This window comes from Macrotis lagotis, chromosome X (genome assembly GCF_037893015.1).
Source record: "Macrotis lagotis isolate mMagLag1 chromosome X, bilby.v1.9.chrom.fasta, whole genome shotgun sequence".
NCBI classification, from domain to species: domain Eukaryota; kingdom Metazoa; phylum Chordata; class Mammalia; order Peramelemorphia; family Peramelidae; genus Macrotis; species Macrotis lagotis.
Window position 1 is genome coordinate 653,284,703 of NC_133666.1, and position 27,681 is coordinate 653,312,383.

Genomic DNA, 27,681 nt, shown 5'->3' on the forward strand with positions numbered 1-27,681 from the left:
TGTAAATAAAAGGGAGTACGGTTATTTCATGAATATAATCATAGTTAACATTTATATAGAAGCACTCTACATGCATCATCTCACTCTTTGTGACAATTCTGTAAAATAATAAGGGCTATCACTCCTCCTGTAACAATAGGAATTCAGGGGAAATTAGATGGCATAATGAATAGCGCACCAACCTGGGAATCAGGAGGACTTGAGTTCAAGTTTGGACTTGGGCAGGTCACTTAACACCATTGCCTTAAATAAATAAAATTAGAAAAGAAACAATGGAAATTAATCCTCCTCTGATATAATAGTTTTGGTTGTGGGATTCAAACTCAGGTCTTCCTGGCTCCTTCCACTATACCATACTGTCTTTCCCTGAGGAAAGAAGGAAGGGAAGAGAAGGGAAGAAAAAAGGAAGACAGGAAGGGAGAGGAGGAAAAGAAGAAAGAAAGAATAGGAAGGGGGAAGGGTAGGAAAGAGGAAAGATGGAGGAAGTTAAGTAGGAAGGAAGGAAAGAAGAGGAAAGCAGGGAGAGACCATATTCCTTCTCAACATTTAAGACAATGCCTTACACAAAGGAGATTCTTATTAAATGTTTGTTGAATTTGAAATTCCATGGCATCTTGGAATACATCATCATGGCAGTGGCCAATTTGTTCATGAAGGTGGCTTATTTTATTATAGAATTTCACATTAAGGCTTATTAGATTTAACCCAATGTTGTTACCTATCCAGATCTACCAATCATAGTAGCTTCTTATTCTGAGCTTTGTGTCACCTTTGGAATTAATAAGGGTACCTTTTGGTCTTTGTCCCAATCATTGATAAAAGTGTTCAACAAAATGGGGTCCAGCACAAATCTTTTTGGCATTCCATTGCAGGCTTTCATTCAAGTTCACACTAAACCAAGTGATCAATAAGTATTTAAAGATATTTTTATTTTTTTGTTTTATCATCACCACATTTTCCAATATGTCCCAAGGAATCACATCTTATATTAAAGAATAAATAGAAGAAAAAACACCATTTAGGCAAACTAGCCAGCATTATCAAAAAAAGTCTGAACATTATCAATGACCTCACACACCTTGATACACACACACACACACACACACACACACAAAAACACACAGAGATGAGTGCTCCACCCCTACAAAGAATCAGAGGGAGGGTACCTTTTCACATCTTCTTTGAAACCCAATTTGATCATTATTATTAATCAGCATTCAATCTCAATTATTTTGTTGATGTTATTCTTTCCATGTACATCACTGTAGTCATTTGGTATTTTGTTTTCCAGGTTCTTCTTGCAACTTTGTATCAATTCACATGTCTTCCCATACTTCTCTATATTCATCACATTCATTGTTTCTTATAATAATATTCCAATTTTATTCATATACCACAACTTGTTTTCCCATTCCCAAATTAGTAGCATCAACTTTGTCTGAACAAGTATTATTAAACATCTACTGAATGCCAAGCTAGGCACTGGGGATATGAAAATGAAAATTAAAGCAAACAAATAAAAAAACAATTCTTACATTTAGCAGTTTATATTTCATTACAATTTTTTGTGATTTTAAATCATCAGCTATTTAAATAATTCTAAATCCACCCAAGTTACTGTCATCTACACCACTCTCCATCTCATCCACAGTCACAGCATGCTTTACCAAACAATTCTAGATAAACTCTACCTACATACTCCCCTTATATTAAGTCTAGAAACCTAGACCAAAAAAAAAAAAGGAAATAAAATTTAGATCTGAACCATTTTTGATGGATCAGTACTTGCTTTTCTGATATTCACTATACTTTTATGAACTTTAACCATTTGTTTTAAGGTTTTGTTTTTTTTTTTTTAGGTTTTTTGCAAGGCAAACGGGGTTAAGTGGCTTGCCCAAGGCCACACAGCTAGGTAATTATTAAGTGTCTGAGGCCGGATTTGAACCCAGTTACTCCTGACTCCAGGGCCAGTGCTTTATCCACTGCACCACCTAGCTGCCCTTAACCATTTGTTTTAACAATAGTTTCTTGAATTCTGCCATATAAGTTATGCCTACTGGCATAGTTTGCAGATCCCACTTCTTTTTAAAAAATAGCATAACATTTGTTCTCCCTCCCCAATCCATTAACCTTACCTTCCATTTCCTATGATTTTCCTATGAGCATCAACAAGTGGGTCAGTGATCAGTTTCAGTACTCTTCATATGTAGTTTATCTGGGTCTAATGATTTCAATTCATCAAAAGCAGCCAGGTGATTTTTTGCTTTTGTTTTTGTTTTTTCAAGGCAATGGGGTTAAGTGGCTTGCCCAAGGCCACACAACTAGGTAATTATTTAGTGTTTGAGGCCAGATTTGAACTCAGGTACTCCTGACTCCAGGGACGGTGCTCTATCCACTATGCCACCTAGCCGCCCCCAGGTGACTTTTTTTTAAATTCCCTCCTTACTTGTCTTGGGTATCAATTCCCAGTGAGTCTTTTCCAATTCAAAGGTCAAACTTCTTGGCAGAGAAAAGAGAAGCAAAATAAGAAATAAGAATCTTTGATCAATTGAAAGCAATGTCCTATCCTCCCCTTTTTCTCAGTATAGCTAACACACACACATATGCACAAGACACAGACACACACACACACAAGCTTGTCTTTCATTCTAAGTTTTAACACTTCTTACAGGGTCAATACTATGTTTTTGCATTCCTCCTCAGTTGCCTGCTCTCGTTTCTATCTTCAGTTAGTGTCTTTTAAAAGTATCAGTTGGTAGATGAGCTCCTTACACCATCAATACCATTTTCTTTAGGTGACTCCCCCTTTTCCTCATTAAAATTATTTTTCTTTTGAATTTCATTCTTGAGAGCTTCCACTAGTTTTTGGAGCGAACTTTCCTTGTAGAATTTTATTCTATGACAGTCTATCAGAATTGCCTCTTAAACTGTTGAAATCTGCTCAGCCAAAATCTAGAGTGCAAGTCAAAATATGTCTAAATTTCCTTTCCTTCTCTATGCCAAATTCTAAAATAGATTGGGCACTTCCTTTCATAGTTCATATCTTTTCCACCCAAGCAACCACCTCCTCTTTGTTAGTGCAAATCAGATTCAGAAATGAAGTCCTCTTTGTTGGTACCTTTTGAAAGATGAATTTAGTTCAAGTCAAGAAATTTTCAGCTGCTCTACTTTGGGAAGAGGGAGAGAGAACTCAATCAAACATCCAGGATACAAAGACAAAAGGATGAGTTGTACATTCAAAGAAATTATATTCTACCAGGGGAAATAGTATGCTTCCATAAAAGTCAATGCAAAATTAAGCCATTTGCCTCACTTTCTCCCCCAGGGAGAGGGGAAGCAAAAAAGTAGCTGGGGGAGAATCAGGAAAGGTCACAGTAAAAAAAATAAATAAAACCAGTCAATACAGTGATGATTTCTGACAATGTATACAACATTCTTCCCATGTAGATTCCCACCTTTCTGTTGAGAAAAGGGAGTTATGGTTCATTGTTCTCTGGGATTAAAGTTGGCTGTTACAGAGTTTAGTTTCCTTTGGTGAATTTTCCATATATATATATATGTTATTATATTCATTGTGTATATTGTTCTTCTTGTTTTGCTAACTTCATTCATCAGTTCATATAAGACTCCCCAGGCCATTGTTCTCTTTAGCAAAACTATAATCTTTATTAATGCTTCTAGTCTTTTAGTATGTTTTTTATAAATCACCACAAGTGGGCAGCAGTCACCTAGCTTGACAGATCTTAGAAGGTTTTTGATCCTGTCCTGAATATATGACCCATAGTTGTTACAAAGAATAGAGAGCTGGACCTAGAATCAGGAAGACCTGAGTTAAAATTTGATCTCATTAGTTGTGTGACCCTGGTCAAGTCACCTAATTCTGAATGCCTCAGTTTCCTCACCTGTAAAATGAGCCAGAGAAGGAAATAACAAATCACTCCAGTATCTCTGCGAAGAAAACACGAAATGGGATCATGAAGAATCAGGATTCAAACTCAGGTCTTCCTGACTCTTAAAACCACTCGGTCATCTTTAGCACCTTCTCTAATTTCACTCTTATCTGCCTTACCAGAATTTCTCTTTGCTTGGCTTGGAAAGCAAGCAGCCTTCTATTCTTCACAGCAAAAATCATGTTTTCACCTGCCAAGACCACCTTGCTTCACTGCCTCTTTTTTCCTTTCAGATTTTCCCAAACCATTCTCTTTTCCATTTTCTTTCATTTTGGTTTCCATTTCTCTGCTTGTTTCTTGTCACCTTCCTCCTTCAACACAGGTAGCTAGTCTTTCCATAATTCTGCTACCTTATGTTTTTTGGTCTCCATCTGGGTTCTGTTTGAATTATAGCATGAAAATACAGTGTCAGAGTAGTCCTAAGATCTTCAGATTTTCTTCTGATGTCAGTTTTGTAGTGCCACACTATGTCCCATATTTGAATTTTCTTTCTCAATAAAAAAAATCCATCTTCCTTAACCTTAATAGGATCAGAAGTCACTTTTGAGAACCCATCACTGAGGAAACAATTTTGGTCTATTTGTCAGTGAAAATACCCTGCTATGTAATCAGAGCTGGTGAGCTATAACTGGGGAACACCAGAAGCTTGAGCTTAGGGCTCTTAGATTATACTGGACATGTGGGAAGCATTAGCAACTTGGTATAAATTTGTTATGTATTGCTAAACTTGTTAACTTGTTTAACTTGATATAAACTTGTTTATTGGATTTCAACATGAACAGGTAGAAGGAGTAACCAGGAACATAGGAAAGGTATGAAGTAAGGGCAACAAGGAGTGGGAATGTCAAAAACCTGAGAGGATAGCTCAGAGGAAGTCCATCTGGGCTGAATTGGGCATGAATGAACCTCTCCTAAACAACTCAACTGTACATTCCACTGACTTGTCTTTTCTACTATCCCCTACCCACTGCTCTAATATTCCAGAGAAAGTCAGCTCCCCTCATTTCAACCAATCTGACCTAGTCCCGATACCAAGCATCTAGGTTGGATTTCTTCCCACTGGGGGGGGGGGTGCCTTGAAGAGTGGACACACCAACTTGGTCAACTTTCCTTAAGATGGGCTTAAAGCAGACATTACAGAAGACCTAGGTTCCATTGATCATCCCATGTTATTCCTGTGAAGTTAGTGGTTTCTCCCACTTCCTTGAGAAAACTTCCTTCTAGGAAATTGTGCCTGACTCCAAGATGTGATAATCTGGAAGTGGTGACTGCTTCATGAGAAATCCACTGGCGAGTGCAGCAAACAACTGGAAAACAAGGAGAAAATAAGACATCTCCATCCTGCACTCTACCTCCCTGCCTCAACCTGGAGGGGAAAGGAGGGGAAATAAAAGAGTAGTCTGTGGAGAAGGCAGGCCTGTTTACTTATGCTTACTCAGGAGGCATACTATGCACATAGAGAACAAGCAGATAAGGGTAGGTAAGAGTAAGACTATCCAATCCTCCCCCTCCCTTCCCTTCACCACACCCCTTTCCCATTTAAAAAACAACTCTTTCTTCTAACTGGATACTTCCCAGTATCCTATTTTTCTCTTTCCTTTCCTAGCCAACCTTTTTAGCTACATCCAATAATTTCATTTGCCCACAACCTCCTTATTTGCTTTGTACCCCCTTGCAATCTGGTTTCTTCCCTGAAACATTTCCCTCCATGATACTTCAAATTATTTTTAAATCCAGCTTTTTCTCATTCACCTTTGTTCTTAAACTCCCAGTCAGCATTGATGGTTATATTATTCTCCTTAAAAGCTCTTTCCTTTTCTTAACCTTCTGCCATTACCTTACCTTTTTCTTCTTTTTCAGAGCAGCCCTTTTCTATCTTCTCGGATTCAGTTAAGCACTCTCCATTGAGAGGCAGTATGATGAAGAGAGATGGTCTGGGACCCAGGAAGTAACTGGCTGGTCACTTACTGGGCAAATCCCTTAATAGGTACATTGGTAGAGCAATGGATTTGGAGTCAGGAAGATCTGATTTCAATTCCTGCCTTGATATTTGTTATTGTGTGTCCTTCATTTTTCTTTAAATTTTTTTTTTATTTATTTAAAGCCAATGGAATTAAGTGACTTCTTCAAGGTCACAAAGCTAAGCAATTTTTAAGTGTCAGAGCTCACATTTGAACTCAGGTCCTCCTGACTCCAGGGCCAGTGATGTATCCATTGCGCCACCTAGCTGCTACCGGGTCCTTCATTTTTCAAAGAAGACCATATGAGGGGGAAGGTGTTGCCATGACAATCACATGAATTAGATTTCAGTGAAGGGGCCCTATGCTAAGTCATTAGCCTCACTTTCTCCTCCAGGGTCATCTGGTCCAGTGGCCAGATATGAATCAGGATGACTGGTAATGGTCCTGATGTGAGGCAATCGGGATTAAGAGATTTGTCCAAGGTCAAACAGTAAGTGACAAGTATCTGAGACTGGATTTGAACTTCTGTCTTCTTGACTCCAAGGCCAGTGCTCTGTCTGCTGTGATACCTTGCTGCCCCAAGTAAGCTTGGGCACTTATTGGTGGTAGCAACTTGGGGAAGTCACTTACTGGGCAATTCACTTGATGGATGTTGTAGATAGAGCAATAAAGTTTGTTGTTAGGAAGATCTGACTTCAAATCTGGCCTCAGAATTTACTAGCTATGAGACTCTGGGAAAATCACTTACCTATTAGTCTCTGTTTCCTCATCTGAAAGATGGAGTTAATAACAACTCCCTCCCAGGGTGGTTGTGAGTATCAAATAAGAGTATAACTGGTATAATAGGCAATTAATAAATGCTTGTTTCTCTCATGTTGTTACAACACATAAACAATACTCCTGAGCTTTATGGAATGTTCATCTTGTCTTTTAACTATGGGTACCTATTATATGTCTACCATAGCATTCAGCACTTGGTGGGGGTGGGGAGACAGTAAAAATGAGAAAGTCATTAATTCATCTTTCAAGAAGCTTATAGCATGATCAACTATCCATGGCTTGGACTCCTAAGGATAGGCAAAAATCCAAAACAGCTCAAAGTAGAGGAGAAGACATCAGAAATGATATCAGTCTTCTCTGATTTGAGAAAGATGTGTTCCACCTTAAGTACTTACCTCCAGAAGTAGAGCCCCAACACAGCACCAGAACACACGGCCAAGGATAACCGTCCAAAGCTGTTCCAGCTTTGGCAGACACCCCTAATCAAACAATAATAGCAACAACTCACAAATCTCTCACCTTTGACACTTTACAGTGTCATGTACATTTCTCATGACTAGAGTAAATATTATTAACCTATTTTAAAATGAATCAGAAAGGACTAATGCACAGATTGTTGGATTTGGAGGGAAGAAGATCTGGGTTCAAATCTCACCTTTGACATTTACTAGGTGTTAACCTTAGGCAATTCAATGAATCATTCTGGGTCTCAGTTTCTTCATCTGTAAAATGATTAGATTGGGGACATTAAAAAGAAACTGCTCCCTTTAGGTTGCATGTTGACTTAGAAAACTACAAATTAATATTATATTGTATTTTTATTTATTTAATTCAGACACTTAGCAGCAGTGTGACCCTGGGCAAGTTATTTAACCTGGTTTAGACTCACTTTTCTCTACTATAAAATGGAAAAAATAATAATTCTTACTTCACACGGTAATTGTGATAATGTGATAATATTTGGGGTTTTTTTTAAGTGCTTAGCACATAGTAGGCAGCATATAAATGCTCTCTTCCCTAGTATATGGTGGAGATAGAACTCAAACCCAGGTCCCCTGGCTCCATATCCAGGGTTCTTCCCATTATCATTCACTGTCTTGATTCTGGAGAGAGGAACCTCGCAGCTCTGCCCAGTAATTGGGGACTTGGCCTATATAATGCACCAGCTGCAAAAATAATAGAGTTATAAAGTCATCTGATTAATATACAAATGTGAAATTCACAGAAAAACAGTTCCTTTCCATGAATATTTTAAAGAGTATGCTGTGTGAAGAGGACAGTACTAGCTGAAGGAGTTTTCAGGAGTTTTCTATCCCACTGATAGAGGTTTTCTCCCATGTCTCACTTCAAAGCCCTTGTGTACCTAGGAAAAAGAGGCAAGACACCCTGAAGCCACCCATTAGAAGGCCAAGTCCAGAGCTGACAGAGGCAGGAAAAAACCCAGTGTGGTCTCTTTCCTGTATTGGGGTGATGATGATGATGATGATTTTTATGATTCTTGTCTTTCATTGCCATAACATCAGGGAGGTGATGCCTTGGCAAGGAAGTGAATTGGATTTGAATGAGGGGGTGCTATACTAAGTCACCAGCCTTATTTTCTCCTCTGGAACCATCTGGATCCAGTAGCCACATTGAATCAGTACAACTGGAGATAGCCCTGGGATGGGAGGCAGTCAGGGTTAAGTGATTTGCCCAAGGTCACATAGATAGTAAGTGACAAGTGTCTGAGGAGGGATTTGAACTCAGGTCCTTCTGACTTTAGGGCTGATGTTCTATCCACTGCACTACCTAGTCACTGTATTGGGAAGAGGTAGGTTCTATGTTAAAGAGGCAATATATACTATGAACCCCTGGATTCAGCATTAAGAGTAAGCCAAGTTTAGATTTTCAATTATGAATAACAATTGACATTTAGAGAGTTAATGATAGCCAGGTATTATTACCTTCATTTTACAGGTGGAGAAACCTGGGTTCAGCTAAGTAAAGAGATCCCATAACTAGTAAGAGTCAGAATCTAGAGTCAAACCCAGGGCTTCCTAAGTTTAGGTCCTTCCCTCCTTCCACTACATCATGTCATACTCACTGACACTGCTGCGTTCATAAGTCTCAGTTTCCTCTTCTGTAATATGTAATACTAAGAATACCACTGCCCCCTCCCCCACATTGAACTTGCAATTACCTCCTGATATAGTAGCTGAGAGTGGTCCAAGGCACCAGTGCAATTCAGGAAAATCTTCTGACAGCAGCTTGTAGGAGCAGAAAAGTGGCTAATCACCCTCCAATCTGTGTAATTATGAATCCCGCAGCACTGCAACTGGGAGAGATGAAGGGACCACAGGGAACTTGAGATTGAACTCTGGAAGGTTACCCATGAGACTCAGGATCTACAACTTCTTTTCTCCTCCTCTCTACCAGTCACTATTTTCCCCTTCCTCATCTCATCCATATACCCAAGCACACACACACATATATAAAGGCAAACATAGACACATTTTCTGCCCCCTTTTCCTTCCTCCCAACTCCCATCAGAGGTCTTTCTAGGTTTTTCTCCATTCTGAGGCAGGAGGAATGTAGATATTGCTTTATTTAAGGCTTGTTCTGGGAGTGGCAAGGTAAGGATGGTAGATAGGCTGAAGACCAGACAGTAAGAGAGCCATCAGTCTTTTCTTCAGAAGAAACCAGGATGCCAAATCTCTTTTCTAAACTCACCTTTCCTTGGAGTCTGTCAACAGCTGTGGTCCTTGGATCAGACTGGTTTCCATACTGATGGAGGAAATCATCCAGCACATGAGTCTCCCAATCTCTCTGACAAAGACAGAAGCACCCACATTTTACTAAAGAAGATTTGTCCTGTGCCTGTCAAAAGTCTGTCCACAGGGATATCTGTGGAACTTCCCACTCCCCCCATCTGAACAGTGGACTTTCCTTCTCCTAGAGTCTTTTTCTATATTCTATCCAGCTCAATGATGTCTTTCCTAAAATGCGGCACCCAGAACCGGATACACAGTATATCAGAGGTGGTTAGAGTTGGATCATCTTCCTCCTTCTAGTCAATGGTCCTCTATTGATACGGTATAGGTTAGAATTAGCCTTTTGGATTATTGTGTCATACCTCTGACTCACATTCGGGCTATGATCCATTTTCATACAAACTCTTATTTTTATGCCACTGACATCTTGGGAATATAATTTTAGAACCTGGCAGAGGACTTTACAATAACCTCTATTGAAGTAACTTTTTTTTCCTTTTTTTGGTTTTTGCAAAGTGATAGGGTTAAGTGACCTGCCCAAGATCACACAGCTACATAATTATTAAGTTTCTAAGGCCAGATTTGAACTCAGGCACTCCAGTTCTCTATCTACTGCACCACCCGGCTATCCTTAAAGTAACCCTTAATGGATTTAGTTTATTGTTTCTTGTCTGACAAAAATGTATTTCAAAGTAAAATGTACTTAAAAGGAGTTCAGTAGTTCCAATGGGCTCCTACCCACAAAGATATGTTTATACAAAAATATGCCTAGCAACACTATTCATCATATCAAAAAGGTGGAAAAAATCTGATTCTGACTTTCCATTCACTGATAGTAGCCTAGTTTTTCAGTCTTATTGCACAGAACTCCCAATCACATTGTCTACTTTGCAGACAAACTGAGGGGCAACCCTTGGTCTGAAACTTCCTCATATGATAATACACTTTAAGTTAGAAGGATCTTAGAGATCAGCTACTCTAACCCCCCTTTTTAACAATGAATACAGATAGGCCTAGAGAAGCCAGAGAAATTTGTTCAAAGTCTCCCAAGTAGGAAATGGCAGAGCCAGGATTTGAACCCAGCTTATTGGACCCCAATTTCACCAACTTTTCACTCTACCAAAGTGACTGACTGTAAGTTATCCTTTTTAGCAAACTGTAGCTTACAAGGTCACAAAGTAACAAAACTCTGGGTTGAAAATAGAGACATTGACTTCAATCTTTTCATTTGACAGAGGAAGTAACTGAGGTTCAGAAATGAAAAGCAACTTGCCCAGAGTCACAACATATTAGTGGAAGATTTAGGAATAGAACCAAGGGAAACACTCAAAATGATTAAATCTTGTTAACAATTGCAAACATTACAAATCAGGACTATAGTAATTGTTTTGTTGATTGTCTAGACTTAAGAAAGTGATGGAGAATGTTAACAATGTTGATTTAATTTAAAATAGAATACATTTCTTTTTCTCCTTCCTTCCTCTCTTTTTGCCTTTTGCTTTCTTCCTTCCTTCCTTCCTTCCTTCCTTCCTTCCTTCCTTTCTTTCTTTCTTTCTTTCTTTCTTTCTTTCTTTCTTTCTTTCTTTCTTTCTTTCTTTCTTTCAGCCATTTGTTAAATATTTACTAGCACATCTCTGATTAGAACCCAGGTCTCCTGGCTACCTATCCAGGGATTTTCCCCAAAGACCAGAAAGTCACTCTTACAAAACATAGAATTATAGAGTCTACATATGCTTGAATAGCATTTTAAAGAAAGAAAGGGTTTCAGTTTCCTCATCCATAAAATGATGGTGCTAAGGATAAGGAAACTGAAGTCCAGAGAAATTAAATAGTCCACAAAATCAAATCCAGGCCTTCTTTTGTTTTAAGTCTCAGCTCCTCCATTGAGCTTTCCCTATTTCCCCAGCTGAAAGTGATTTCTCCCTATTCAAGGTTTCCCAGAACATTTTATCTGCTTCTCCTTTGCTGTGATCATTTGCAGGACACAGGTCATAACATAACCCTTCAGGTCAATTTTCAGACATGTTTTACTTTAGAATCAGCCCCAGGCCATCAACCCTGTCATCTCAGCAAGAAGTCAACAACTCTACCACAATGTCTCTCCATCTTTCCTAGCTCTAGATCTGGAATGAAACTCCTCAATTCATACCTAAGTAGAGCCCTCTCTATAACTTTCCCAACAAGTGATCACCCATCTGCCACCAGAAACCCTCCAGTGGTGGGGAGCTCATTATTTATGGAGACAGTGTTAGGAAAATTTTTTTGGTACCCAATCTTAACCTGCCACTCCTCAACTTATGATAACAGGAAAGGACCTCAGAGATCATTGAGTACAACCCTTTCATGCTACAGATGAAAAAACTAAGGCCCAGAGAAGATGAAGTGCTTGCCCTATCACTCCAAATTCTATGATCTAGAACCAAACAACACAACTCTTCAAACACCAGAAGACCGCAATAATCATGATGACTGATATCATCATAGTGCTTCAGGATTTGTAAAGTGGGCATTTATGGGCATTGACCACATTTGATCCTCATAGCCTATTATCCCCATTTTATAGATGAGGAAACTGAGGTTCAGTGATTTGCCCAAGATCACATAACCAGTAAAATTCACACTTCTTGAGGGTAGGGTTAGGGTTAGGGTTCGCATCCAAAAAACTGGTCTTCCACATAGTAGGCACTTAATATTTCATGTTGAATTGAATTTCTAGAGGAAAAATAACCTAAACTGTTGGATGGGAAATGGAATGTAAGTCTCCCACACATTGGACTTTATTCCCAGGGAAATTTGGTGAACTCAGAAAAGGGTACAATTAGTCAATTAATAAGTGTGCATTAATCACCCACTAGGCACCAAATGCAGTATACTTTGAAAGACTCTCAGATAAAGGAAGTGTCAACCTAGGATCCCAATTGCTTTCAGTTCCTCAGGGGAATCCATACCTTTTATAAAGGCAGTATAGAGATAGTAGGAAAAGTTCTGGAGCTGGAGTTACAAGAATTGGGTTCAAATTCCAGGTCTTGACATTGACTAGTTGAGTGACAACATCCCTCCACTTTGGTGAGGCTCAGTTTCCTTACCTGTAAAATGGAGGATATTCTATCTAGTATTCAGAATGTTTGGGGGAAGAGTATTTTGCAAACTCTATAGTGCTAAATATATGAGAGTTATTATTTCCCTCCTGACATGACTCTCTAGGTGCACCTTCTCATTTTCATCAGGGTTGACCTTTCTACCATCTCCCTGTGATTTCTGCCTTTCAGTTTCATCAACAATTAACTCTAGACTGAGCAGAGACTTCTCCTAGGTTTTCCTAGGGCATTCAATAGAAAGACAGTATGATAGAAGCCTGTTGGGTTTTGAAATTTGAGGACAGAAGTGTACACTCACTCTAAGCTGTAGGGATCAAGATCTGATCATTTTATTCTTCAGCCTAAGAAGCTTCCAGGGGGTTCCTAATGCCTTTAATTAAAATATGAACTTCCCTGTTTGGCATTTGAATTGAGATTTGGAATTGGGAGAGCCAGGTTTAAATATTATCCTTGTGTAATCTTGGGGAGGTCCCTCTACTCCTCCAGGTCTCAATTTCTACATTTATGAAATAAAGGAGGTCACAGTGGATGATCTTTAAGTTTCCTTCCAGCTCTAAAACCTTGTATCTATTAGCCTGTTGCTTATTCACAGAAAGTCTGAACCTCCGACTTGGATGGAAAGAACACTGGCTCTGGAAACAAAGGATTTGGAATTATTTCCCACCTTGGATATGGATGAGCAATGGGATCAAGGGCAAGTCACTACACCACACTTTCCTCAGTTCCATATCTAGAAAACTAGAAAATCCCATCTAGTTCTATGACCCTCAAAGCTCTCCAACATACCTAAGTCACTTTGATGATCACTTGAGGCACAGACCCTTAAAAGTTCACATCTCAGCTTCTTTAGGCCTGAACTCAGATTGTTGTTGCTATTCAGTCATTTTAGTCCTCTCAAACTCTTTGTGACCCCATTTGGGGGTTTCTTGGCAAAGATGCTAGAACAGTCTTGTATGGATGGACAAAGGCATAATAGGTGGAGTCAACAGAATGCTTCTCAGCTAACATCATGGGGCTGGGGATGCTTGGGCTAAATGAGGACTCTGCCAATTATGTTTTTAATGGAGTCAAATCAATGTGGTTTATATACATTTGTTTCTCTTTCTGAGAATATAACTTGAAAACATACTTGAAAAGATACTCATATAAAAATATACCTCATAAATGCTGTACAGTTTCTATCTCCATTAACAATATATTTTATTGCCTTCAAGATAACTTATTTTACAACACATTACAGCATAGTTGTAAATAACTTGTGTACTGTAACATCACTTTCAGTTACATGTAAAGAAATAATAAAAATTTCTTCTCCAGTTCATTTTACAGATGAGGAAATAGGCAGACAGGGTTAAGTGATTGGCTCAAGGTCACACAACTAGTAAGTAAGACCTCATCTGAACTCAGATCTTTGTCTCCAGACCTGGTACCCTATCCACTGTTCCACCCAGCTGCCCTTAAACCCAAATAGCAATTGTCTAAAATGAAAGCTAACAGGAGATTTGATTCTTTCTATAGACTTACCTGGCAGGATGAGGTGTGTGCCAGGACAGCAGAGGAGACTTCCATGCAAAGCAAAACCATGACCCCATATAGAAACTGAGATAGAAGATAGGAGAGAAAGCATAAGGTTGTTCAGTGGGAATATGAGGGGTACTATCTTTGGCCAAGACACAACATAAAAGACTGCTTTTAAGAGGGAAGGGAAAGGGGCACAAAGGGTAATGGAACAAAGTTAAGAGACCTGCATTCAAGTCTCCATCTTGCCATCTGTATAAGCTGACAACCCTGGGCAAAACTACTTCCCTTCTCTGCCTCCTAGTTTCTTCAACTACAAATAGGAATACTGTTCACTGTACTCTGTAACCCATAAAATTTCTGCAAGGCCTCAAGTACATTATAAACATCAAAAATGCTATATAAATTGGAGTTATCATTATTGAAACTTTTATTCCAAAGACTCTTAATTTAAAAAAAAAGACTTTCACTTATGAGCCAATTTTAGATACAGTTATAGGACAACAAAAAGAACTTTAGGTTTAAATTATTGTCATCATCCATAATAATTTTATTTCCAATTTCTCTAAGGTATAAAGATTTACAGAGCATTTTCCTAACAACCAGATTATAAAAGAAGTATCACATTTTAAAGTATCTATCCCTATTTGAAAGATGAGGAAACTGACCTTGGAAGAAAGGGAAGTTATTTCTCCAAGGTCACACAGCTAGTAAATATTAGAGCCAGGAATCTGCATTATTTCCATTAGAGTATTAGATCCCTGGGGGTTGGAAATGTTTTTCCATTTTGTCTCTGTAGCCCCTGTGCCTTGTTTATCACAGGCTTAGTAAACATTTATTGAACCAGACTGGATTATATTTCTGCTAGCTCTTAAAGTAAGACTGTAATTTACTCAGGAGTTAAGGAGGAATAATTTGCTTTTCCAGGATATGGAGAAGCAACTCAAATAGAAAATAGGAAGCATCCTGTGCAAAAATTTATGTGAAAAAGATCCATGGGTCTTAGTATACTGCAAGCTCATTGAGAGTTAGCAGAGCAACATGACAGTCCTGAAGCTAAATGCAGTCTTAGGGTGTTTGAAATCTAGTGTCTAAGGCACAGGAAGTTCCACTGTACTTTACCCTAATTAGCACAGAGTGTAGGAAATTTAGTCAGGGGACCACACTTTAAGAAAGAAGTTGAAATAATCACATTGATTCAGACTTTTTCATTTGAACCTATTTATAGTTAATAGATTTTTGTCCTAAAACTGCCTAAGTCATGATCCTTTTTCTCTGAACTTAATTCAGAAACTTAACAGGCCTATAATGAGTTAAGTTTAGAAATCCAATTCTCCTGTTAATCATTGTTCTATTTTTGTGTCAAGGAAATCTCTTACCCTTGAAAGATATAGGTGGACTCCAGGGAGTCTGGTCTAGTATCTTTACCCCACCAAGCTATCCTTCAAGGATGTCTGGTTTGTTTTCCAAAGTTGTCTGGTTTGCTATCTCTGTCCTTGGAGTTGCAGCTGGACTCGGACAATGAACATTTCTTAATCATGGAAGGGAAAAGGCAGGGGGGGTGGGTTGTTGCTAGTCTTCATTTCCGTTTTCTATCCAATGATATTTTCATTTACCATGAAGCTAGCCCTAAAATTATAAAAGAGAGTTGTTCCACTCATTCAGGGACTTAGCTTTGTTGGGGAGGCTGAGATGCTATTTATTAGTAAATCTGTACTTTACTAAAAAAAATGGTTATGCTCAGAACTTGGTGCCTCAGTTTACCTTGTTTGAATGTTATAATAGCAGGAAGCAAGAGTTCACTCAGAAGAAGACAACCAACATGAAAAGGAGATGGAAACCATAGTATATGAGGTGAGGTTGAAAGAATGAAAGATGGTTACCTCCCTCATTCAAACTGTCATTACTTCTTATCTTGACTTTTTCATGGTCTTCTAATTGATCTCCCTTCCTCAAGACTCTCCCTTCCCCATTCCATCCTCCATTCACCTGCTAGTGACATTCCAGAAACATGCACCTGCTCTTCTCTCTCTCTCTCTCTCTCTCTCTCTCTCTCTCTCTCTCTCTCTCTCTCTCTCTCTCTCTCTGGCTGTCTCTCTCTCTCTGTGTCTCTCATACACACACAAACACAACTCCCAAAACTTCCAGTGACTTCCTGTTACCTCTAGGATCGAATAACAAATTCCTATCTGTCATTTACAATTGGGCCTTCACAATTGGATCCTTCACAATTGGACCCTAACCCACCTTTTCAGACTTATTATAAATTATTCCATCATGGACTATTTGTATTTAGTCCTTCTTCACTCCAAATCTTACCTCCATACTAATGACCATATCTACAATGTACTCCCTTCTCAATCTCTCTTAGAATTTTCACAAACTTCTCTAAACCCTTAGTTTCTTTTGCTCTTCATGCACCGTTTTCTTCATGAAGGCCTCAAAATGACTAGTGTCTCCCCACCGATATGGCCTAGTAGCTTTTTTGGTGTCTACTTTCTCTGCACACCTTGCCTCCCTGTACAACAGATCTGACAGTTAAAGTTGAACAGGTCCTTAGAGATGACTGGGTGATTTACTGATGGTTAGCTAGGTGGGGAGGAGGCGAATATGGGATTACATAACTTAAGGAACAATGGGGGAAGTTGCAAGTGGCAGATTGGAGTTTAACATAAGGAAAAACATGCTAGAATTGAAAGCCATGCTATAATAGAATGGGGTATTCTGAAAAGGGAGAGGATACAGCTAGGTGGTATCATGGTAGTTTGAGTGTTTAGTTTGGAGTCAGGAATTTGCATCTTCCATCCTCAAGATATTTACTAGCTGTGGGACTCTGAGCAAGACATTTAACACTGTTTACCGCAGTTTCTTCATCTGTAAAATGAATTGGAGAAGGAAATGGCAAATCAGTCCAGTAATTTTGCAAAGAAAACCCCCAAATGGGGTCATGGAGAATTGGATATGACTAAAGCAACTATATAACAAAAACATTACTGAAGATATGCAAACAGGGCAGCTAGGTGATGAAGTGGATAGAGCACTGGCCCTGGAGTCAGGAGTACCTGAGTTCAAATGTGGCCTCAGACACTTAATAATTACCTAGTTGTGTGACCTTGAACAAGTCACTTAACCTCATTGCCTTAAAAAAAAGAAGTATGAAAAAATATGCAAACACAGGTTCTATGGTCACTTTTCAGGGAAGTTGTTGAGGGGATTTATGGTCAGGTTGGCTTGGATCCTAGAAAGAACTGTGGACTTATTTTTTACTTTAGAAAAGATTTTTTTTCTTAAAAAAAGTCATGATTCCTTTGATATAGGAAATGCTCAATTAAGAAACACCTTCTAGTGGGCAGAGTCAAGATGGTGGCATGAGAACAGCCTTTCCTAGGAGCTCTCTCAAAAACATTCCAAAAACCTTAAAATTATGGCTTTAACTAAACTTTCGAGAGACAGAACCCACAGAAAGATCCAGTGAGTCAATTCTCTAGCCCAAGGTAACCTGGAAAATTGTGGGAAAGCTCTGTTCCACAGAGGTGGGGGGGGGGGCAGCAGTACAGCCAGGATTATCCTGCATGCAAAGGAGCTCCAGTCCTCCAGGCTGTTATGTCTAGACACCTGGATCACTGGGAGGGCTGGCTCCCGGCAACCCAGGGAACACCAGCACAACTTGGAAGATCAGCAGGAAACCTCTGCCAGAGTGAGTGGGAGCCAGTGTAGCCCTCAGCACAGCCTCAGCCATCAGCATAGCTGTGGCCTTCAGTGCAGCCTAGATTCCAGGAAATGAAAGCAGGCGTGTACAGAGCTGTCTGGCAGCTGCTCCCAGGGTACTCAGCCCACAGAAGTTAAGGGGGTGGGGGGAGACTGTCAAGGTCTCTCTTCTAGCCCTGGGACAGGACTTTTGTGCTTTGTCCATATTCAGATCCTGGTGGCAGTCTGGGGGTCCCCTACTGTCATCCACAGACCAAAGCACAGGCAGGAGAGCAGTCAGAGTCTCACATAAGATCTTGAATGAACTGAGGTCCTTTAGGGGGTGTCTCAATAATACTCCAAAGTTTGGGAAGCAGCCCAAACCAGGCAGAGGTTGGGGAAATGAGTAACATAAAAAAAGGAACCTGACCATAGACAATTACTTTGGTTCCATGGAAGATCAAAACACACAATCAGAAGATGAAAAAGTTCCAGCTTCTGCATCTAAATCCTCTAAGAAATCTAGAAGTTGGGTTTTTTTTTAGGTTTTTACAAGGCAAATGGGGTTAAGTGGCTTGCCCAAGGCCACACAGCTAGGTAATCATTAAGTGTCTGAGACTGGATTTGAACCCAGGTACTCCTGACTCCAGGGCCAGTGCTTTATCAACTACGCCACCTAGCTGCCCCTAGAAGTTGGTTTTAGGCTATTTCAGAGCTCAAAAAAGATTTTGAAAAATCAAATAAGGGAGGTAGAGGAAAAATTGGGAAGAGAAATGAGGGAGATGCAGGAAAAATATGAAAACCAAGTTAACAGCTAAGTCAAGGAGATCCAAAAAATGCTGAAGAAAATAACATACTAAAAACTAGTTTAGGTTGAATGGAAAAAACAGTTCAAAAAGTTAATGAGGAGAAAAATACTTTAAAAAAGCAGAATTGGCCATGGAAAAGGAGATAAGAAAGCTCTCTGAGGAAAGCAAATCCTTCAAATGTAGAATGGAACTAAAGGAAGCTGATGACTTTGAGAGGAGTCAAGACAATAAAACAATATCAAAAGAATGAAAACCTAGAAGAAAACGTAAAATATCTCACTGAAAAAACAATGGATCTGGAAAACAGTTCCAGAAGAGGCAATTTAAAAATTATTGGGCTACCTGAAAGTCATGATCAGGAAAAGCCTTGACTTCATTTTTAAAGAATTTCTACAGGAAAATTGTCCTAATATCCTAGAAGCAGAGGGCAAAATAGAAATTGAGATTCAAAAAAACAACAACCCAGGAATATTATAGCCAAGTTCCAGAACTCCCAAGTCAAAGAGAAAATATTACAAGTAGCCAGAACAAAATAATTCAAATATCATGGAGCTGCAGTCAGGATTACTCAGGACTTAGCAGCATCCACAATAAAGGCTCTTAGGGCTTGGAATACAATATTCCAGAAGGCAAAAGAGCTTGGAATGCAACCAAGAATCAACTACCCAGTAAAACTGAATATCCTCTTCCAGGGGAAAAGATGAACTTTCAATGAAACAGGGGGAATTTTGAATGCTCCTATTGAAAAGACAAGAGCTGAACAGAAAATTTGATCTAGTACAGGACTCATGTAAAGCATAGAGAGGGTGGATGAGAAAGGTAAATTACATGGGATTTAATGATGATGAACTGCATGTATTCCTGCATGGGGATAATACTCACATGAACCTTGTCACCTTGTCATTTAGTCATTTATTAGAGCAGCTAGAAGGAGCTTTTATAGTCGTGACACTGGAGAGAGGCAAATTTGAAGATATATATATATATATATATATATATATATATATAGTAAAATTGGAGTCAATGAGTGTAAAAGAAATGTATTGGGAGAAAGGAAAGGAGAGGTAGAATAGACTAAGATATTTCATGCAAAAAGAGTCAAGAAATAGCTTTTGCAATAGTATAGAAGGGCAGAAGGTGAGGGAGATAAAGGAGCCTTCATTCTCATCGGAAATGGCTCAGAAAGGGAACAACATATATACTTAATAGGGCATAGAAATCAAGAAGAAAAAGGAGAGAAAGGGGAAAGGAGAAAGGGGACAGGGGAAGGGAGAGGGAGGGGATAGAGGAGATGGTAAATCATGGGAGAGGATAGTCAGATATAATACATTTTATTTTTTACTTTTTGCAAGGTGGTGGGATTGGGTGGCCTGTCCAGGACCACAGGGATGGGTGAGTGCTGGGTCTCTAGGATGGGATGTAGAGTTCCATCTAGCATAGTAAGAATTGGTCACTTGGACCAGTCAAGTCCCAAGTTCCCAACTATGTGGTGAGTTGACTGGACAAATAACAGAGTCTTGGTTTCCTTACCTGTAAAATTGTGACAAAATTAGTGTTAATTTGTCTGTACATTGATGGGAAAGGCCTTTGTATGCACACAATAATATACTGTCAGCACACTTGTGAATTTGTCTGATTGTTCTGGAAAACAATTTGGAATCACATATTTTTAAAAATTATATGCTTTGATCTAGGGATCTCACCACTGGGCATATGCCTCTAAGGAAGTCTAAGACAGAAAAATAAAAAGTAACACAGACATTAACATAGTCACAGCAATGCTTATTGTTTCAGCAAAAAAAAAACCCCAACAAAACAAAGTAGATGATCTTCAACTAGAGAATGGCTGAACAAAATGTGACAAATTAATGTAATGGGATATTGTTGTGTTTTAAGAAAAAAAACAAATGAGGAATTTGCTGTGTAAGATTCTTTGAGAGGATGTTTGCAAAATGAAAAAACATAACCTGGAAAACTTACACAATGTCTTTTCTGGTTATTGTTTAGTCGTGTCTGACTCTTTGTAATACCATTTGGGATTTTCTTGGCAAAGATACTAGAATGGCTTGTCATTTTCTTCTCTAGCTCTTTTTATGGATGATGGTTATGTAACTTGCCCAGGGTCATATTGCTAGTAAGAAGCTGAGGTCAGATTTGAACTTAGGAACATGAGTCTTCCTGATTCCAGGTCTGGCATTCTATCTACTATGCTGCTGAGCTGCCCTATAACAGATGACTATAATCATATAAATAAAAACAATACTTCTAAGCAGCTGAACTTGGATTAATTTTGCTTGCTTCCTGAGGCAAGATAATAGAAAACATGACCCTTCTCACAGGAGAAAGTTGGTGGAATGCAGGAATGGAATGTTGCCTATACTGACATTATTCAGTCAATTCAGTCACAGTTGTGTCTGACCCTTTGTGATCCTATATGGAGTTTTCTTGGCAAAGATACTGGAGTGGTTTGCCATTTCCTTCTCCAGGGGATCCATTTTCTAAGACCCTTTCCCAGGTCACACAGCTAGGAAGTATTTGAGGCTGGAATAGAATTCAGGGTTTCCTGATTTTAGGTATAGACTAGAGTTTTATATAACTCTTTCCTTTGTTATAAGGGAGAGTTCTTGTGTGAGAAGGTATTAAATTGAATTAACAGCTGAGTAGAGGATGACTTAATTTGACTAGAGGCCATTTTTTTGTTTTTAGTTTTTGCAAGGCAATAGGGTTAAGTGACTTGCCAAAGGCCACACAACTAGGTAATTATTAAGTGTCTGAGGCCGGATTTGAACTCAGGTACTCCTGACTCCAGGGCCAGGGCCACTGTGCCACCTAGCCTCCCCTACTAGAGACCATTTTGAAGGGAGATTAGAAAGAATCACAGATAAATTGGAAATTTTGAAAATAACATATAAAATTGATTCTATATTTTAAAATTTGTATTCTGTTGTGTTCATGGAAATATTCTTTATTGGTGTCTAAATTTACAATAAAAGTAAATTTATTTAAAAAAATAGACTCTAAGGTCTTTACTCTATCCTTGAGAACAGGAATCATTTAACTTTTTATTGTTTCTAAGCCCCAAACTCATCAAACTACTTGGGACTGAGTACATGCCTAATAAATGCTTGTCAATTAAACAATCTGCCAAGATTCTCATAAGGGAAATAAGGCAAGAGACTTTGATTTGATGTATTTTGCAGGGGGTCCATGTGACAGGAAGAAAAGAGTTGCCCCCAAGACAAAGGCACACAGTACTCACCATGCCATGCCAGAGACCAATATGCCAATGGGAGACTCCTAGAGCCAAGCCCCCAGTAAGCAGAAGCAGTGGGGCTGTGCTTACTAGCAAACAGCCTAGTACCTCCAAGAAAGGATTGTCACAAAAATACTGATAGCTCCTGTGGGTTTGAAGAGCTGAGATTCCAACCCAAGTCATGGTAGCAGCAGCAATCTGAAACATAAGAGTGCTATAACAGTGACTCAGTCAGTAAACATTTATTAAGCACCTACTATTTGCCAGACATTGAGTTAAATTCTGGGGATACAAAAAAAAAAGACAAAATATTGGACCTCACTGTCTAATGTGAAAGACATTATGCAAACATCTAAGCACAGTAAGATATAGGCAGGATAAGTTGAAAATATTCAACAACATATAAGGAAAGGTCTCTGTAGAAAGTGGAATTCTAGATGGAACTTGAAAGAAGATGCAGTGAGGAGGGAGAGACTTGGAAATAGGGAAGGGAGGAAGGCAGACTTTCCAAGCATGTCCATATTATGTGATTGTATAACAACCTTTCAACCTCCCCCTCTCCTCAATCAAAAAAAGGCTGCTCAACTAATCCCTAAAGTGATTATTAATTTAGTTAATCAATAATCAAATAAAGCTCCAAATTTATTACTAAGGATACAAAAAGAAAAATTCCCCACCCCAAAGAGTTATAGTGTTTGGGTGTCCTGATAGGATGGTGCAGATAAAATAGGTGAGCAGAATAAAAGCTAAGAGTGTCTTTGGGGTGGGTAGAGGAAAATTGTCAAAAAAGGCCCAGACAAAAAGCCTTAAGATAAGTCATGCAAGGAGAACTCTCTCAGTTGTGGGTCTCAGTGAAAGCTAGTATTGATACTCCTAAAAGCCAAGCCTGATCATGTTCCTATTACTGAACAAGAAGCTTCAGGGACTTCCCATTCTTTTAGGTTAAAAAACAGAAATTCCCATTTGACCTTTAAAGCCCTTGGAATCTGACTCCTGCCTTTCTTTCCAGATTGATTACACATAACTTAACCTCATGCACTCTGCTACAATGGACTTGACCTGCTTTACAGCATTGCATCTCCTATCTTCACACCTTTGTACAGACTGTCCATGCATCCAGGAATGCTTTCTCCCTTCACCTTCCCCCTGTTAGAACCTTCAAGGCTACCTCCTTCAAGTCTATGCCCTCTTTTTGTAGTGGCAAAGAATTGGAAATGGAGGGGATGCCCATCAATGTCCAAGGGAGAGGCTAAACAAGTTATGGTACATGAATATTGCTCTATAAGAAACCATAAATGGTCGGACTCTAGAGAAGCATGGAATGAGTTACAGGATCTGATGATGAGTGAAGGGAGCAGAACCAAGAGAACAATGTACAAATTAACAACATTGTGAAATGATCAACCTTGATGGATGCAGCTCCTCTCAGCAGTTCAGAGATTTAGGACAACCATATTAGACCAGCTATGGACAACTCCATTCCCATCCAGAGGAAGAAAAATAAAACAAAACAACAAAAACTGTAACATTTTATAAAAATTATCTCTTATATAGCTCTTGCCTTTAATCCTAATTCTTCATATCGAAAATGTATCATCTATAAACATGTTTATCAAAAATATGTATGTACAATGTGAACCTGAGTATTGGCCATTGAGGGAAAGGGAGGGTAGAAGGAAATTTTGTAACTTAAAAATATATATATGCATATGGATGAATGTTGAAAAAAACTTTCATAACATGTATTTGGAAAAATAAAATACCTATTAAAAAGAGTCTATGCCTAATTTCCTTCAGGTGGGAATGTCCACCTTCCCCATGTAATTTTTGGGTCCATTTCCTGGATTTATCTGTAAATATCTTGTCTTCCTCAAACAGAATATAGGCTCCATGAGGGCAGGAGTTTTTTCCATATTTGTATATCTATCTCCAGCACAGTCTGGAATGCTTAATAAATGCTTATTGATTAAGGAAGTGGCAACTGAGTTAAGCCTAGAAAAAAGAAAAGGATGAATGGGATATTGAGAGAACTCAAATCTATCACAAAAGCAGAGAGGGCAAGATGGCCTCAGGGGATAACTATGTTCTAGTCTGGCTAGAATAGGGAGTATATACAGGCAGGCTTTCCAAGTATGTCCATATTACATGATTGCATAGCAAACCTTCAACTCCTCACTCCCCAAAAAGGGTTGCTTGGCTAGTCCATAAAACTATTATTAATTTAATTAAATATTATTAATCAATAATCAAATAATCAAAATTCCATACTTATTACTAAGGATATCAAAAGGAAAAATTTCCCACTCCAAAGAGCTTACAGTGTTTGGGTGGGTTCTGAAAGGGTGGGGATAGACAATCATGAGCAATAAACTGGTAAAGCTAGGTTGGAGCCACATTGCAAAGGACCCTGATTGCCAGGCTAAGGAATCTCTGCCTTTTCTTGTTGGCAATAGGAAGACATTGAAGTTTCCTCATCTGGGAAGCTACATGATTGCATTAGGAAGACAGTATATAGTTTGCAAAGCTATATTTGGGATAAGAGAGAACACTTCCAAGTGTGGGGAATCAAGGAAAGTGTCAAGGAGAGAGGGGAGGTTTTGTGTTGTTTCTCTCCCAAAGAATATATTCTCTCTCTCTCTCTCTCTCTCTCTCTCTCTCTCTCTCTCTCTCTCTCTCTCTCTCTCTGTCTCTTAATCCTAGACAACATCTAACACAGTGTCTGACACAAGGTGGACTCCCAATATATGCTCAATGAAGGGAAGTAAATTAGCAAACTGCAGAGAAGGTAGCTTGGAGAGATTGGAGGCAGGGGGTCATTTTGGAGCCTATTAAAATAGTCCGGGAGATGGACTGAATGAAGATGTTGTTCATACACATGAATGGAGATGTATATGGAAGCAGAAAGGCCAAATTTGCTGACTAAAGATTATAGTAATCCTTACTACATACTTTTAACATAATCAGGAAGCAGACTTGGCAAAGCAATTCCTTGAAATTGCAGAGCTTATAAATAACTTCAAGAAAAGAACAAGATAACCACCCAACAAATATTTATTGTGTCTTTTTTATGGCAGGCTGTTTGTAATAGAAAACAATTTCTGTTTTCAAAGAGCTCATATTCCACTATTGACTGACTCAGCACTAGAGACTTGATTGAAAGGATCACTTCGACATGGAATATGGAATCTTAGAGACCACCAAGTCCCTTGACCCTCCCGTGTTGTAGGCAGGGTATCCCCTTGTAGTTAGAACAGGGACCAAAACCTGGGGAGGGGGTATAGGGTTCAATTTGGACTGACCAGAGAATTCTATGGTGATTGGTAGGCATTGCTTTGCTTTGGGGGAAAAAGTAGGAAAGGGGAGGGAGGAAGGAAGGGCTACAGAGAGAGGAGGTCAGATTTGGGAATGAGATTAGATAAAGATTCTCTCTCCCAGTTTCATTGAATCAAAGGAAAACCTGTGTTCCTCAAAGGGAGGCTTTGAAGGTCAGAGGTCCTACCCTTAGACTTAAAAATTTGTTGTTGGTTTTGTGGACATAGTATTTTATTTTTTTCTAATTACATGTAAAGATAGCTTTCAACATCCATTTTTAAATAAAATTTTGAGTTTGAAATCTTTTCTCCCTCCCATCCCCCCTTCCCAAGACAGCAAGCAATTTGATATATGTTATGCATGTGCAATCCTGGAATATTTTTACATTAGTCATGTTGTAAAAGAAGAAACAGAGCCAGGGCAGCTAAGTGGCACAGTGGATAGAGCATTGACCCTTGAGTCAGGAGGACTTTTGAGTTCAAATGTAGTCTCAGACACTTAGCTGTGTGACCTTGGGCAAGTCACTTAACCCCATTACCTTGCAAAACCCTCCAAAAAAAAAAACAAAAAAAAAGAAGAAACAGACCAAAAGGGAAAACCCACAAAAACAAAAGTGAAAATAATCTGCATTAGTTCTTTCTTTGATTGTAGATAGCATTTTCCCAACCTGAGTCTTTTGGAATCTTGAAGGATTATTTTATTGCTGAGAAGAGCCAAATCAATCATAGTTGGTCATCCCCCCAGTGTTGCTGTAACTGCATACATTACAAGGTTTTTTTTTTATCTGCAAAATGGAACTACAATTTGTACCATCTCCACTACACTGCCTAGTGGAGAGAGGGTCAGTTTTGAAATCAGAAAGCCCTGGGTTAGAGCATTACCTCTGACACATTGTAGCTTTGTGAGCAAGGTCAAGTCACTGAACATCTCCATGTCCCCAGATCTGATCTGTATTTACAGAAGAATATTCTCACGCAGATTAAACCCCAGGTTCAGAATTCATCTCCCTCCCCTAGGTCATTTTCTCTTTCTGTCTCTCTGTCTCCCTCCTCCTCCCCTCGGGGGTTCTTTCTCTCCCCCTCTTCCCCTCTCCCCCTGCACGATCAGAATATCGAAAGCAATGAGTCCAATTGATAACTACCATAAACGCCCCCCGACGCCACCGTCCACAAATTCAATCAAAGTCTGCCTGGGATCAGAGGGGAGTGGGGGCGCAGGGGGCACGAACCTCCTTATCTTTGGAGGCCATTTCTCGTCCTTTTGGACAGCTGCCAGGACCGTGGAGTTTGTCTCCCTCCCACTGACCTGCCCCACCCCAGCCCCAACGTCAAAGGCCGCTTTTTTTGCTTTTTGGGATCCAGTAGACCGAGGGTGAGCCCTCTTCTTCCCCTTTTCAGGGATCGGGGGATTTCCTCCCCCCCCCCCCCAGGCGCCCGGGTTTTATAGCTTAAAGATCTCTCATGATAATTAGCCAGGGATCAAGTCCGAGAAATTCGGTCAGCCACCTTTCTCAGACACACCTCGGGAGCTTCCCCCGGTGTTTATTTACCCACTCTCCCAAAACAAGAGTCCAATACAGTCGGGGGTGCAGGGTGCCAGAGTGCATCGAGATCAAATTCCCCCCGCCCCCACGAACAGACCCAGAAGCTGTGGCGCAGACAAGGGAAGGGACTTGGACAAGGTCACACAGCGCACTGATTGTGGGGCTCGGACTAGAGCCCTAAGACTCCCAGACCCGGGCTTCCCGGCACCCTGCCAGATAGGCCGGGTTGGAGGGGAGGAACCTCAGGAATCAAAGCGAAATGACCAGGTAGCGCTCGCGCCCCCGCCCTGCGCCCCCCGGCCCCACCCAGCCCAGCCCAGAGCTCCGAGCGAGGCCCAGTGGCGGCTCGTACCCAGAGCAGGAGGCCCAAGAGGCGGAATGGCCCCTGGAAGGAGGAGGGATCCATGGCCGGCAAGGAGAAAGCCACGGCCCAGCGGCAGCCGCAGTCGCCGCTCCAGCTCCCAGGACCGGTCGTTGTCCTCGAGACAGCCAGCAGCGACTGGAGGCGGCTGGCAGGCCCTTCCCCGAGCCCCTTAGCCCCTCCCCGAGCCTCAGCCCCCAGAGCCAGCTTCAGCTCCGCCTCACCCCCAGCCCTATGCAGTTCATCTCGGTTGATTTTAGCGAGGGGCCTCAGTTTTCCCGTCTGTAAAACGAGAGGATGGGGCTAGATCAGGACCTGGGGTTCCTGGACATATTGTAGGGGCCCCCCTCTATATTTATTTCATTATAGTTTCCATATAATCCTCTGGATTTTATTTTAAGTCCTTAACATTATTCTGAGGCAGAGTTCATAGGTTTCCCCAGACTATCAAAAGGGTCCAAGATACCAAAAAAATAAAAAAAAAATCACGACTATAGGGACCGAATGGTTTCTAAGGTCTCCACGTCTAACATTCCTTACTCTGTGGATCCTGCCAACTCTGATTTCTGTGTTCTAAGATTCCTTTCAGCTCCGAGCGTCTCCAGTCCAACTTTGATAATCTTTGTCTCAAGGTCTCTTCTAACCCAGGCCTTGACTCT

The 27,681-nt window shown here is 40.0% G+C and overlaps 1 pseudogene; it reads right to left on the bottom strand.

The window, feature by feature from the left end:
- Positions 1–27,145, bottom strand: LOC141501213 (tetraspanin-36-like; annotated as a pseudogene).
- Between the last annotated feature and the right edge of the window lie 536 nt (positions 27,146–27,681).